The sequence below is a fragment of the Mustela nivalis genome (genome assembly GCF_964662115.1).
Source record: "Mustela nivalis genome assembly, chromosome: 10".
Lineage (NCBI taxonomy): Eukaryota > Metazoa > Chordata > Mammalia > Carnivora > Mustelidae > Mustela > Mustela nivalis.
The window spans coordinates 24,501,661-24,513,703 of NC_139029.1; the positions used below are offsets into that span (position 1 = coordinate 24,501,661).

A 12,043-nucleotide genomic window follows, 5' to 3' on the forward strand; every position below is an offset into this window, starting at 1 on the left:
ATCTCATTTGCCTTTGAGGTGCAGCCCCGAGACCCCCAGTGGTGGCCTTTGCAGAGTGACCAGCTGTGGCTATGGGCTCGGAAGGCAGTCACCATGACCAGCGGTCCCTCTGTCTGCATGGCTGCTACTCTCACACTAGACGGCCTGGCCTGCAGCCTGCAGCATCTGAAGACTAGCAGCCTGACAGCTCGCAGACCCTGTTCTCTGCTTCTCCCTACTCTGGCCTCAGTGAGCCCAGGTGTAAGAGCTCAGTACGGTATCTGGCACACAAAGGAAGAGTTACATAATCAGCGTCCAGTGCAAAATGAAAATGCCGAGCCCCGCTCAAACATAATTAGGAATTTCAAGAGGGCAACAGCACGTCACTAAACCCAGCTTGGGTGCTTCCAGGTACAGAGCCCTGGGCAATGGACAGGTCTCACGTCTATGAAGCCAGGCCTGATTATCTGTTAGACCCTCAGAGATTTGTCATTTGCGTGTGAATGCCCCCCAAGAGTACAGATCCTCAGTTTAAAAAATTCCAAATATTTGGGTCGCACCAATAGCCCAGACTCCCAGAGTACGCTATTCAAGAGGACATTGAAGAAGAGGTTTGGAAAGGCCCTCCCCAGGCATGTACTAGCCTCCCCGATCCCTGCCTCTGCTTAGAGCTGGCCCCAGATGCTCCAGTTTCCCCTAATGGCCCATTAAGGCCCCATAAGCCAAGACTTATCTAAGTCCTTTTGTACAAATCCAGGAGAAAAGCTGCACAGAAATCCTCTTACAGTTAATCCCTCTGAGAACAGAGGCTAAGTCTACAAGAATGTAGAGCCAAAGGAGGCAGTCAAATTTGAGAAGATGGGTGGTGGGAAGGGTCTTTGCTAGGATGAATAGAGACATAGGTTTGGCGTGGCTGGACAGCTCTGAAACTCGGTCCTATCCCATATCCACTAGTAACTAGATGCTTTACCTTGGGCAAATCCCTTACCCTGTCTGAGGCTTTGCCTAGTTTTTCACAATGTGGGTGAAGACAACTGGACAAATATCCAAGGACAGTCATCATAGCATTGTTTATCATCAAAAAGAGGAGGGAGAAGAAAAACAGAAATGCCCTTTACAGAGAATTTCCGTTCATTAAATGTTGCTCATTGGCACAGCAGGATTCTACACAACGATGACGCCACGAAAGTCTTCTTTCTAGAAATGTCACATTAGGGCATCTATGCTTATTCTTTCTCTTAAAAATCCAATGACGAGAAACAAAAAGAACAACAAGTAAAAAAGCTGCATCCTCGGTGAAACAAGGAAATGATCCCAAACACAAGTCGCTTAGCACATCCACCAAATACGGCAGAATTTGGACCCAACCAAGGAAAGATACTGAGAGCATCCTCAGACCTTCAGCAAAATATGGTTTTCCCTAAAACAAGGTATCTCAGCAGACGAAAGGCTTCCGTGAACTTGTGATGAGACTGATAAGATGTTGGAATATGGGCCAGCCATGGGAGAACTGGCAGAAAGGCTGATACCCAGTCAGCACTGGAAGCAGGAAAGGAGGTGGGGAGGCTGAAGGATGGGCCACACTGCCTTTCACTCGAATGTTCTATGGCCCTGCCTCTGTCCTAAAGAGGTTGCAGAGTAAGGCAGTGGATGAGGGAGGCATCCATTCCAAACTGCCACACGGAGAAGCTTTGGACTCTGGGTAAACAGGAAAACTGGGTTGACTAAGACAGTATTTGAGCTACAAAACCTGACCTGCAATGCAGGACTGCTTGCTCACGATCCCTCGTTGACCATGCCCCAGACTTCTCCATGCTATTCATCAACAAGTATTTTGTCCAATACAATACAGAGTTAGTCTCTGACTAACCAGAGACCGTTAGTAGGGAATTAGCCAGAAGTACAGGTTGAATTCACAAAATAAGTGAACAAAATAAGAAAGTAAGAAATGAATGAAGTAAAAGGCTATGGACAACATATATTGCAGAAAGAATTACCAAAGGAAAAAATATGAGTTCAGAAAAGCATGGTTGCCTAGTCTCAAAGAAATTCTAGATTAAAAAAAAAAAAAAAGGAAATTCAAAGGGTTTCAAGGATCTAAAAGGGGAACTAAGATAAACAAAAGACAGGAAGGCAAGTCTGCAGAGCAGGAGGAAGAAAAAGATTGATCACATTAAAGCAACTGAAGAAGGGGGTGGCAGAGGGGTCAGGGAGGCATGTCTGGAAACCCAAATTAGGCATGTGGTGGGCACATTTGTGAAAATTAAATAAACAAATGGAAAAGATCAAATATAGAAACATGATTATGGAGAAGATCACAGGTATGGAATATTGGCAAAAGAGATCCAATGTATCCATAGAGAAAAATATACAAAGATATAATCAATGAAAACATACTAGAATCAAGAAAACTCAATCTGAAGATCAAAAGGCATATGCTGTTGCCAAAACTTAAATGGACAGTAATCACCTCCAGGACATGCTGATGAATTTGCTAAATTTCAAGGGAAAGATATGAATTGTATGGGCACCCAAGCTGAAAAACTAAGCTAAACAACAGAAAAATAAGCCTTAGATCAAACTGATCAAGCTCTGATGAGAATTACAGCTTAAGAATCATATAACCAGTGAAACTGTCACTTAAGTATTCAGACAGCAGGCAGACCCTCTTGAGCACGTAGGAATTCAGAGAATGCAACATCCATGAGTCCTTCCTGCAAAAAATATTTGAGATTGAACTCAGCAAACCAAGAGCTTAATCATAATACAGAACTCTGGAATATAAAACATGTGGTAAGAAGATTGGTGGCGAGTGTTAAATCCTTTTATAAATATGGGGCCAAGATAACACAACTGTGAAAATGACTGCACAGAAAGAATATAAATGTTATAAGTCCTGCTGGGCAAAAAGATGACACATTTTTTTTAACCAGGAAAAAGAGGATGAGGAAATGAAAAGAAATATAAATGCACTGACTTCCTCATCGGAGGGAGGTTAATAAATATTACAAAAAGGAAGAGGGGGAGGAGGAGAAGGGGAGAGGGAAGGTGGAGGAGGAGGATGAAGGAGGAGAAAGGTGAAGAGGAGGAAATCTCCAACTTCAGTGAGTTGTTTAATCTTTGTCCTTAGCTTTCCATGGATATTTTAGAAACTAATGCCTATTTATCTCAAGTTTCACTAATTCCTTCCATTTCTCTTTAATTTGTTGTTCCATCTGTTAAATTCAAGTCAAATTTTCAAAAAGTAAAAATAAAACGGAGAGCATGCAGCAACCCCGTTTTTTCCCCCTAAAATTCATTCTGTCCAGCAGTCTCTTTAGCTTATTACCTCCCTAGGTAGCCAGATGCCTAGAAGTGATGGCCTCAACATGTTAACAATGGTTTACTTCTGCATTGGTGGAATTTTATACAATTACAAAACACTTTGTCATTATAACTTCACTGCATCTCCTTAATGTTTATGATAGATGTGAATCATTTAAGGAGAGTAAAGTCACGATCCCTTTTTATATGCCCTTCCTTTCCTGTTTCCTGCTGATGTGGTGGGTCCATACGAGGCCCCGCCTCATGGTAGAGGCAGGCACCAGAGTCAGAGCATGTGAGCTCAACATTGCTCAGTGTCTCAGTTTCCTAACCTAAAATAGGGATGACACCCCTAAAATAGGGATGACAGCACCTATGTTAGAGAACAATTTGGAGGAGTTTAAGTGAGATAATACCCATAAAGTGCCAAGCAATGTAAGTGCTTAATAAATGGTATACTCAGAGTGGCCACTAAGTCTCACTGCATGCTAATAAGAAGTGATCTGTACATTTTCTTCTATTATCTACATAATTTTAAAACGTCCCTATAGTCTCTGGGAGAACGTGGCTGATTGCCGTGTTTAGGTCTTCAACTGTTGTTAGGCAGAGCTGTTATTAAACAAATAATTAGCAAAAGACCTAATATCGTGCATGGGGACTTTGTGGCCACTCAAAATTATTATATGAGTGCAGCTACAAAATTGTGTCCTGTGTCCTCTGTTAACTGAAAATATCAAATTGGAAGACATTTTTGTAAGTAGTTCTAAAATAGTATATGCCGCTAGATGGCAATGAGTAGAGGGCCATGGTTTTATAACAGGGTTCCTGATGGAGCCCTGAGCCAGGGGAGGTAAATGAAAGCAGCTGTGGCTGGGCAGGGGGAGGGGGAGGGATGGTTCTCTGCCCTAAGCCAGTAAAGGTAGGGAATTTGGAGCCAAAGTCTAAGTGAGCTCCAAGGGGACCAGGCCCCAATCCCCTCTCTGGCTCCCATTCCCTCCAATACCTCCCTTTCCCGCAACAGGTGCATGCCTGGGTCCTGGGTACTTAGGGACAACCAGAGGAGAATTATCCTAAAAGCTGTGCTGAGATATGTGGGAATTACATCTCCTCCTTCCCCTTTAGGTCTTAACAGAGGAATTGGATTTAATCTTTGAGAACAAGTGCTCTTGTTTCCTAGTAGAAAAACAAAAGCTTTTGATTTCCACGAGATAAGATCCCTCTGTGGTAACACAGTTCTGTGCCTTTCTGTCATTGCTTTTTACAAGGTGACTAATAAATAATCCCCATTACACAAACACAGTCTGCATCCATCATGTCCAGACTGCAGGCGCTGAGGGATGATCTCTAATGGGTAATAATAATAGCTACTATTTATTGATTGGGCACTGGGTGCCAGGCACTGGGCTAAGCATCCCCATGCATTATCTTCACAGAGGATGCGGTCTCTCCTCTGTTTTTTCCTTTCTTGTCGGCACAGCTCAGGCTGCCCTAAGCCTCTCCAGCTATTTCGCTTTTTCTCTGTGGATTCATGTCCCCTCTGTGGGGAACGTGCCCAGAGACAGCACCCCCCCCAACCCCCCACCGCTGGGAAGGATACCCTACACTGACCGGGCACTGGAGCAGTGCCATATTCTGTCCCTTCTTCTCCTTGTCCTCTGTCACTCCAATGGGCTATTCTAGATTGGTCTTTCCTTGAACAGAAGTAGTCAGAGTCAGAGTGGTCAGAGACTGAACTTGGAGCAGAAGAACTCTGGTTCTAGGTCCTTCAGACTGATCAAAGAATAGAGAGCTATTAGCTTTTATCTACCCAGCCTTTCTTTCTTCCCAGGAGAGAACTGCTCTGTGTATATCCCATATGGCCCTGTGCAGACTGTCCTTCAAACCACAACACCCTGCCTGCCTTGTAGCTGCCTTCTAGCTCATCCCCAGCCCACTGTGATTTCTCTCGTGAGGGTGGTACATGGCTCAACTATGGCCAATAACATTTCTTCTGTTCGGATTCCATATGGATGTTGGAAGGAAGAGGATCTCTGTCTCCAGGATAATGGAAGACCAAAGCTCTCAGAAGCCATTTTGCTGCCACATGAAAGCAATAAAGCAGAGTTGAAAGATGAAGAGAGTCCCGGCAATGCTGGATCCAGCTGTTCCTGAAGGAATTCAGGCTTTGGACTTCCCTGGAACCTAAGCCAATAAATTTCCTTTCGTGTTCAAGTTCCCTTGAGTTGGCTTTCTCTTATGAACTGCTAAAAGAATCATGGAAGTAAGCTGAACACATTTTCATTAGAATCCAGACAGCTCACGAGAGCATTTGGAACCGCTTTTATCTAGTCATCAAGGGTCCCTTCGCCAGCTTCATTCTTTGTATATATGCTACATTTCCGTGATGAAATATGCCATCAGGAATGCCAGGCACCATCAATTTAAAAGATTTTTTCTTTTTCTTTTCTTTTCTTTTTTTTTTTTTTTTTGGAAAAAGAAGAAATAAAAATACAGCATGAACTGCATTTGTTTATTGTTTTAATATTCACATTGATTTTAGAAGGGCTAAACTATTGGGTGGAGCACAGAGGGCAGGGTATACATTGTAGAATCACGGAGATATGGGGCTTGTTACAGTGCCTCTCAGGAAGGAATGGTCTGAGGGATGGTCAGAGGGACCTACAGCAAAATAGCTGGAGAGGCTTAGAGCATGGTCAGAGGCTTAGGGAATCTGAGGGATGGTCAGATTCCCATGACCTTGGCAAATTCCTCTTAATTCCATTCTATTCTATTTTTCCAACTCTCTCCTACACCTGGGAGCTTGATGTCATTCTGAGAGGGGGTACCCTGATTGGTTCCAGTCTCTTCCCTCTTCCCCAGTAAATTCTTCTGCCCAATCCCTGATGGGCTAGGCTGGGCCCATGTCCTGCAGCTACTGGTCATCTGCCAACCACTACTGAAGGTGGGGACCCTTGAAAGGCCATAGCAGGGGCACATCTTCCCACCAATTGCCCCTGAGGGCTCTCCTACTGACTTGCTCAACCCACGAGCCAAGGCCCTGTTTCAGGAAAACAACCTCTCAACAGGGAAGATAATCAGATTTGCAACGGAGAAATCTTTCCAGAGAAACGCAAGGAGCCCAGACTGAAGAACTTCCAGCTATGAAGGCCCTCTCCGCCCTAGCCAGGAGGCAGAGCGAAGGTGAAAGATCTCCTTCCGGACAGAGATGGGTTATGGGTTCATTTATGGCCTGGGAAGTTCATGGGGCCTCCTCTGCGGGTGGAAATCCATGACATGTGAATGATTAGGTCATTCATCTAGCCCCTGTGGGTGTGATACTGCCTGGGTCCTGGTTTGGTCCTGAATAGGGCAGGGAGGTCATGAGAAGGTAGAGTCCAAATGAGCTGTGTGGCCCAACATCAAGTGGAGCCCATAAGCGGAGACTTCCTCGCACTGGCTAGGCTGGCCTGGTATACATTCCCTGGGTTCCTGGTTCCTGCCTCTTATCCCCGACTGGTGCTGCAGCTCCCCTCAGACCAGAACCTTAGCTGAATTTGGTCACAAAGGCTGGGACCCTGATGCTCTGCTCAGTTCAGTTTTTCTTCCACAGATGACTCTTGCTCCTCTGACTGCCTCAGATTTATACTCCCGGGAGACTTATGCTTCCCAGAGACCAGTGTAAATCAGGATCACCATCACGACCCTGTCCTCTCTGGCATTCAGCAAGATCGTCCGTCAATATCTTTTTGTCATCCCTGATGTCCAGAATCAGGGATGTCAAAAATAACATGCATGCCCACACTCCTCTAATCCACTCCCGTGTAGACATCACCAACCAATCTCTGCACTCTTCTCAGTGAAGCTCCATATAGCTTCAACACAGGGTTCTTGGCAGCCACAACCAATCAACTGATACTAGCATCAAGATGAGTGAGAGGCATTGGGCCCCTCTGCCAGATCCTTCTATCAGTCCATACCCGGCTCCCTGTGCTTTAGGTTCTAACCTATCTTGGTTCATCCCGAAGCCTGTCCTGATTCCCAGCCACATCAGATACCTTTGGGGCAGTCCTCCCAGACTTCACCTGATTCCCCTGGTCCATCCAGAAGCTACTATCCTGCCTTAGGAGGGGGACACTGCATATTTCCACCTGGAAAAGTCTGTGGCCTCTAGCCCCTACCCACCCCTGCTCTTCTCATTCCAGGCCAGCTGTGCATATCCCACCTAGACCACCCCGGTTCCTATTCCCTGACTCTAGTTCACCATCCCACTGCTGCTCCTGGAGGAATGTTTTCTAAAGTCCAAATAAGAGATGAAGACAAGAAAGTGAGCAGCTTGGGCTTCCAGAGTGTCTAGAAGAAAGTGTTCTCAGGCTTATGCCTCACCCCTGTGTTTGGGATTGCTGGTTTATGTGGACTTGTCTGTCTTATTTGGCTGTGAGCTCCAAGAGGGCACCAAAGGACCCGGTCCTGTTCGTCTTCATTTCTGTCCTAATATCAGCACACTGCAAGGCAGGATGGCTAAGTGAGTGTGCCACCGTGCATTCTTGGGCCCTGACATGGATGTTTATGCTCTCTGCCTCCTCCTCTCCCACAGGCCTCCAGTCATGTCCAGGGCACGGGCATGAACAGGGCACTGTCTCAGGTTTGAGAAAGTAGGTGTGCCCAAGAGATAACAAGAAAGGACTGAAGAGAAGAAGGCTGAGCACCCCCTAGGGAGCCCGCTGGCCAGACTGCCATAAGCATGGACACTCTGAACACTCACTCAGCTAGCTCATTGCCTCTAGAAGTTGTGCATCTAGTCCGGAAAGGGATGGGTCCCATGAACAAACAGAGCATTCTGGACTATGGGTAGAGCCCAAAAGAAGGTTCTAGAATCTGAGCCCAGAAGTACATCCAAGATGATATACAGGACACTGGTCTGCCTCTACCTGAAATGCATTCTTTCTCTTTCCCTCTCCCTCTCTTTTCCAGACTCAGATGCCCCTGGGCATCATTATCCTCAGGCCTGACCTCAGCCTCCTGGAGGTGCCCCACTCTGGGGAAAACATGCAGAGACACTTACTAGGTTCCCAGTGAGTGAGGGGCAGGCGAGGCCATGGTGTATGGAACAACATGCTCCTGAGAAATTGGAGTTCTGCTGTAATCCTTGCAGTGGCTGGCATACAGGCAAACCCTCAGGACTGGCCACCTCTGACTGCGCCCCCTCCTTTTGAACCTGTCAAATTGGTGATCCATTGTTTAAAAATGTTAATAAATTTGTTGTTCGGGAGGGTGTGAGCAAATGTGTGTATGTTGCTGGCAAGAAGATAAATCTTTCTGGAAAGCAATTTGAAACCACCTACCAAAAGCCTTTGAAATAGGCCATGCCCTTATGGATTTATTCTAAGGAAATAATCAGATGCATCCAATGATTTATGTATAGGGATTTTTCATTACAGCATTATCATAGGGAAAAAGTGGAAACCATTCACATTTTAAACACAGGAGATTAGTTAAATAATTATAACAATATAAATATATAAAATTTCAATTTTATGTACACATTTACAAACCTATGCCCAGAAGGATAAACACCAATATATTAACAGTGGTGATATCTAAAGGGTTAGATCACTGCTAATTTTAAATTTCATCTTCGTGCTTCTGGGCACTCCACCCATCTTCTCCTGTGAACGTGTAATACTTTTATAATCTGTAAAAGCAAAACATGTAGTCTTAAAAGACAAAAAAAAAAAAAAAAAAAAGACATGCATCCTGAAATTTGGCTGTCAGACTGCAAGTTTGAGTAGAAACTGTTTGACTTTTTGAAAAAGCCTAGCGATCTCATGTAAACCAACAAATGATTAAGCCTGACAAAGCATGCACAACCGAATCAGGTCCTGAAATGTGCTGCCGGTTCCCCGCACTCGTGGGGCAGCGACTCCGGCTCCCAGTGCGCACAGATGCGAAGTAGAAACCACAAGCCCTCTATGTTGCCACCCAGCTCCCCCACATTCTCCCATCTAATCCTGCCAAGCACTGTGCCAAGAACGCATGGCACGTATCAGCATGGACCCCATTTTTATAAAGGAGGGAAGGCAAGCCCTGAAAGGTTAAACGTCCCACTCCAACTGTCCGCCTAGTGAGGAGCCAGGCAGACACCTTCATCCAGGTCTCCTACCTCCAGCTCCCAGAGTCTCCCAACTATGCTGGGTTGCCTCATGTCATTGGGAGCACGGAGGATAGGAGGAAGTTCCCATGATGGAAGAGGGAGAAATGCTAGGCATCAGTGCTGGGAAAATGACCTAGATTAAGGCAGCGGGATTTGTCCGTCTGGAGGGGTCTCTGGCGGTCTGCCACAGGGCTCTATCATTGTCCTGTCCTGTCCAACAGCAGAGGTAAAAAGATTTCAAAAAAGATTTCTCAGCTACACAGGACTTTGTCATCCCTTTCTCTCCCTTCCAGAAAGCACTTCTCAGTTTGTAAACACCTCGTCTCTCTTGCAGTAAAAACAAAGCCAAACACACCTAGGAGTTTGGCCTATCTCCCCTTATCACTCAAACATCTCTAAAAAGGTGTCTAGACACTCAACTCTCCCTCCTTGCTCCCTCCAGCTCATGCCTCAGCTCCCTGCACTGGGGGTGAGGGAGAGCTCTGTGGCTAACAGCCCCTGGGGCAGAATCCAGGAGACAGGGCAGACTCACTCTTCCTGGATGCTCAGCTGCCTTTACCACTGCCCTTTCGTCTTCTCCTGGAGGCCTCCGCCCCTTGGAATCTGGGCACCTGACTCACAGCTCTGCCTCTGTGAACTTCTCTTCCTCCACCTGCCCCAGGTGTCTCCCAGTGCACCCTGCTCTGTGACTGCTTCTCCCTGGTGACTCAGCCCCTCTCATCCCCAGGAGTGCTGGCTGCTCCAGTGTGATGACAGGTGATGGTAAGGGCCAACCTGACAGGCCACAGGGTGCCCCGATTAAACGCTTTTTCTGGGTGTGTCTGTGAGCATGTTCCTGCATGGGTTTAGCATTGCAATCCGTGAATTCAGCAGAGTGCCTTCCCCAGTGTAGGTGGGTCTTGTCCAACCTATTGACATCCTGAACAGAACAAAAGCACAGAAGAAGGAGGATTGGCCCCTTTTTTCTGCCTCCCTGCTTGAGCTGGGACATCACCCCTCATCTTCTCCTGCCCTTGGACCAGGAAGCACACCATCAGGTCCCCTGGTTCTCAGGCCTTCAGGCTCACGCTGAATCACACTGCTGGATTTCCTGGGCCCCCAGCCTGCAGGGGGCAGATGGTGGGACCCCCTAGCCTCCATGATCCTGCGAGCCAATGCCAATTCCCCAGTTTTTATATCTTATATTTAAGTTATATATATGTACATATCTTATCTATGGATCTCATCTTATATGTACATATGTGATCTTATATATTTGTGTGTATACATGTATATTGAAGATATTTTATATTCATATGCATTTATTTATTTATTTATTATTTTTCTTAAAGATTTTATTTATTTATTTGACAGAGAGACAGAGATCACAAGTAGGTGGCGAGGTAGGCAGAGAGAGAGAAGAGGAAGCAGGCTCTCCACTGAGCAGAGAGCCCGATGCGGGGCTCGATTCCAGGGTCCTGGGATCACGACCTGAGCTGAAGGCAGAGGCTTTAACCCACCAAGCCACCCAGGTGCACCTATATTTATATGAGTGTATATATTATTTTATTTTTACATTTATAATATGTAAAATATTTGTATACAATATATACAAATATATCTATTTGTGTATATATGTATATATAAAATATTTTATATTTATATATTTTTACCTTGTATTTTATATATACATATGTAAATTAGGAGTATTTTTCCTAAAACTTCTTGACCTCCTGGATATTTCTTTTCTTTCCTAGCCTCCCCCCACCTCCTGGAGTTGAATCTAATATCAAGTCCTGCTGATTTCACTCCTGAGTAACCTCTTCCTGGCCTCCCTTTGCCATCCCCATCCCTGCTGCCAATTATCCCAGTTCAGGCCTCACATCTTGTACCTGGACCTACACCCTATTTTCCCAGGAGGGCCCCCCACTCCTTGTTTGAACCTTTGCAATCTGCTCTCTCCTCGGCAGCCACAGTGATCTTTCTAGATGCCCGATCATGCTACTCCCTTGTTTCTGAGAGCCCTTCCACGGCTCTTCATTGACCACAGGCAACCCTCAAATCCCCGACCTACAAATGGACCTCTGATTCTAGACCCTGCCTGTTTTCATGGTGTCACCAAACCCCCTTCCCCACCTTCTGATTGTTATTAATTTCAATACTGATCCACCTGGAGCTCTTACCACTCACCGTGCTAGCCTGGGCCTCCAAGTCTTGGCTCAGGACTTCCTGCCTGGAAGGCCCTTCCTCTCCACATCTTTGTTCCCTTGGCTCAGGGAACCAGTCTCCCTTTAAGGCTCAGCCAGGGTGGCAGCACCTCCAGGAAGCAGAGCCCAGGCAGGGAGTTATGAGCCCTTACACTCTACACATTGGATTGCCATGATGACACATCTATCGAGCAGGCACTCACAATGGGCTCAATATTCCTGCATTCCCTAGTTCATTCTCAGTGTAATTCTAGAAGGTGCTTCTATCGTCATCCCATGTTATCTGTGAAGAAAGCAAGACATGGAGGTTCAGGGACGTCCCTAAAGTCACAAAGGCCACACCAATTCTCTTGATGGTTCGCTTATGGTATCCCTCTGCCTCAGAAAGGCCTGGTACCTCCTTCTCACCGTCCAGCTCTCTGCTTTCTCTAGGAGACTTTGTCTA

The 12,043-nt window shown here is 45.9% G+C and overlaps 1 protein-coding gene across 4 annotated transcripts in view; it reads right to left on the reverse strand.

The window, feature by feature from the left end:
* CSMD2 (CUB and Sushi multiple domains 2) overlaps nt 1-12,043 on the reverse strand; it is a 607,752-nt gene that overhangs the window by 471,185 nt on the left and 124,524 nt on the right. The window lies entirely within an intron of this gene.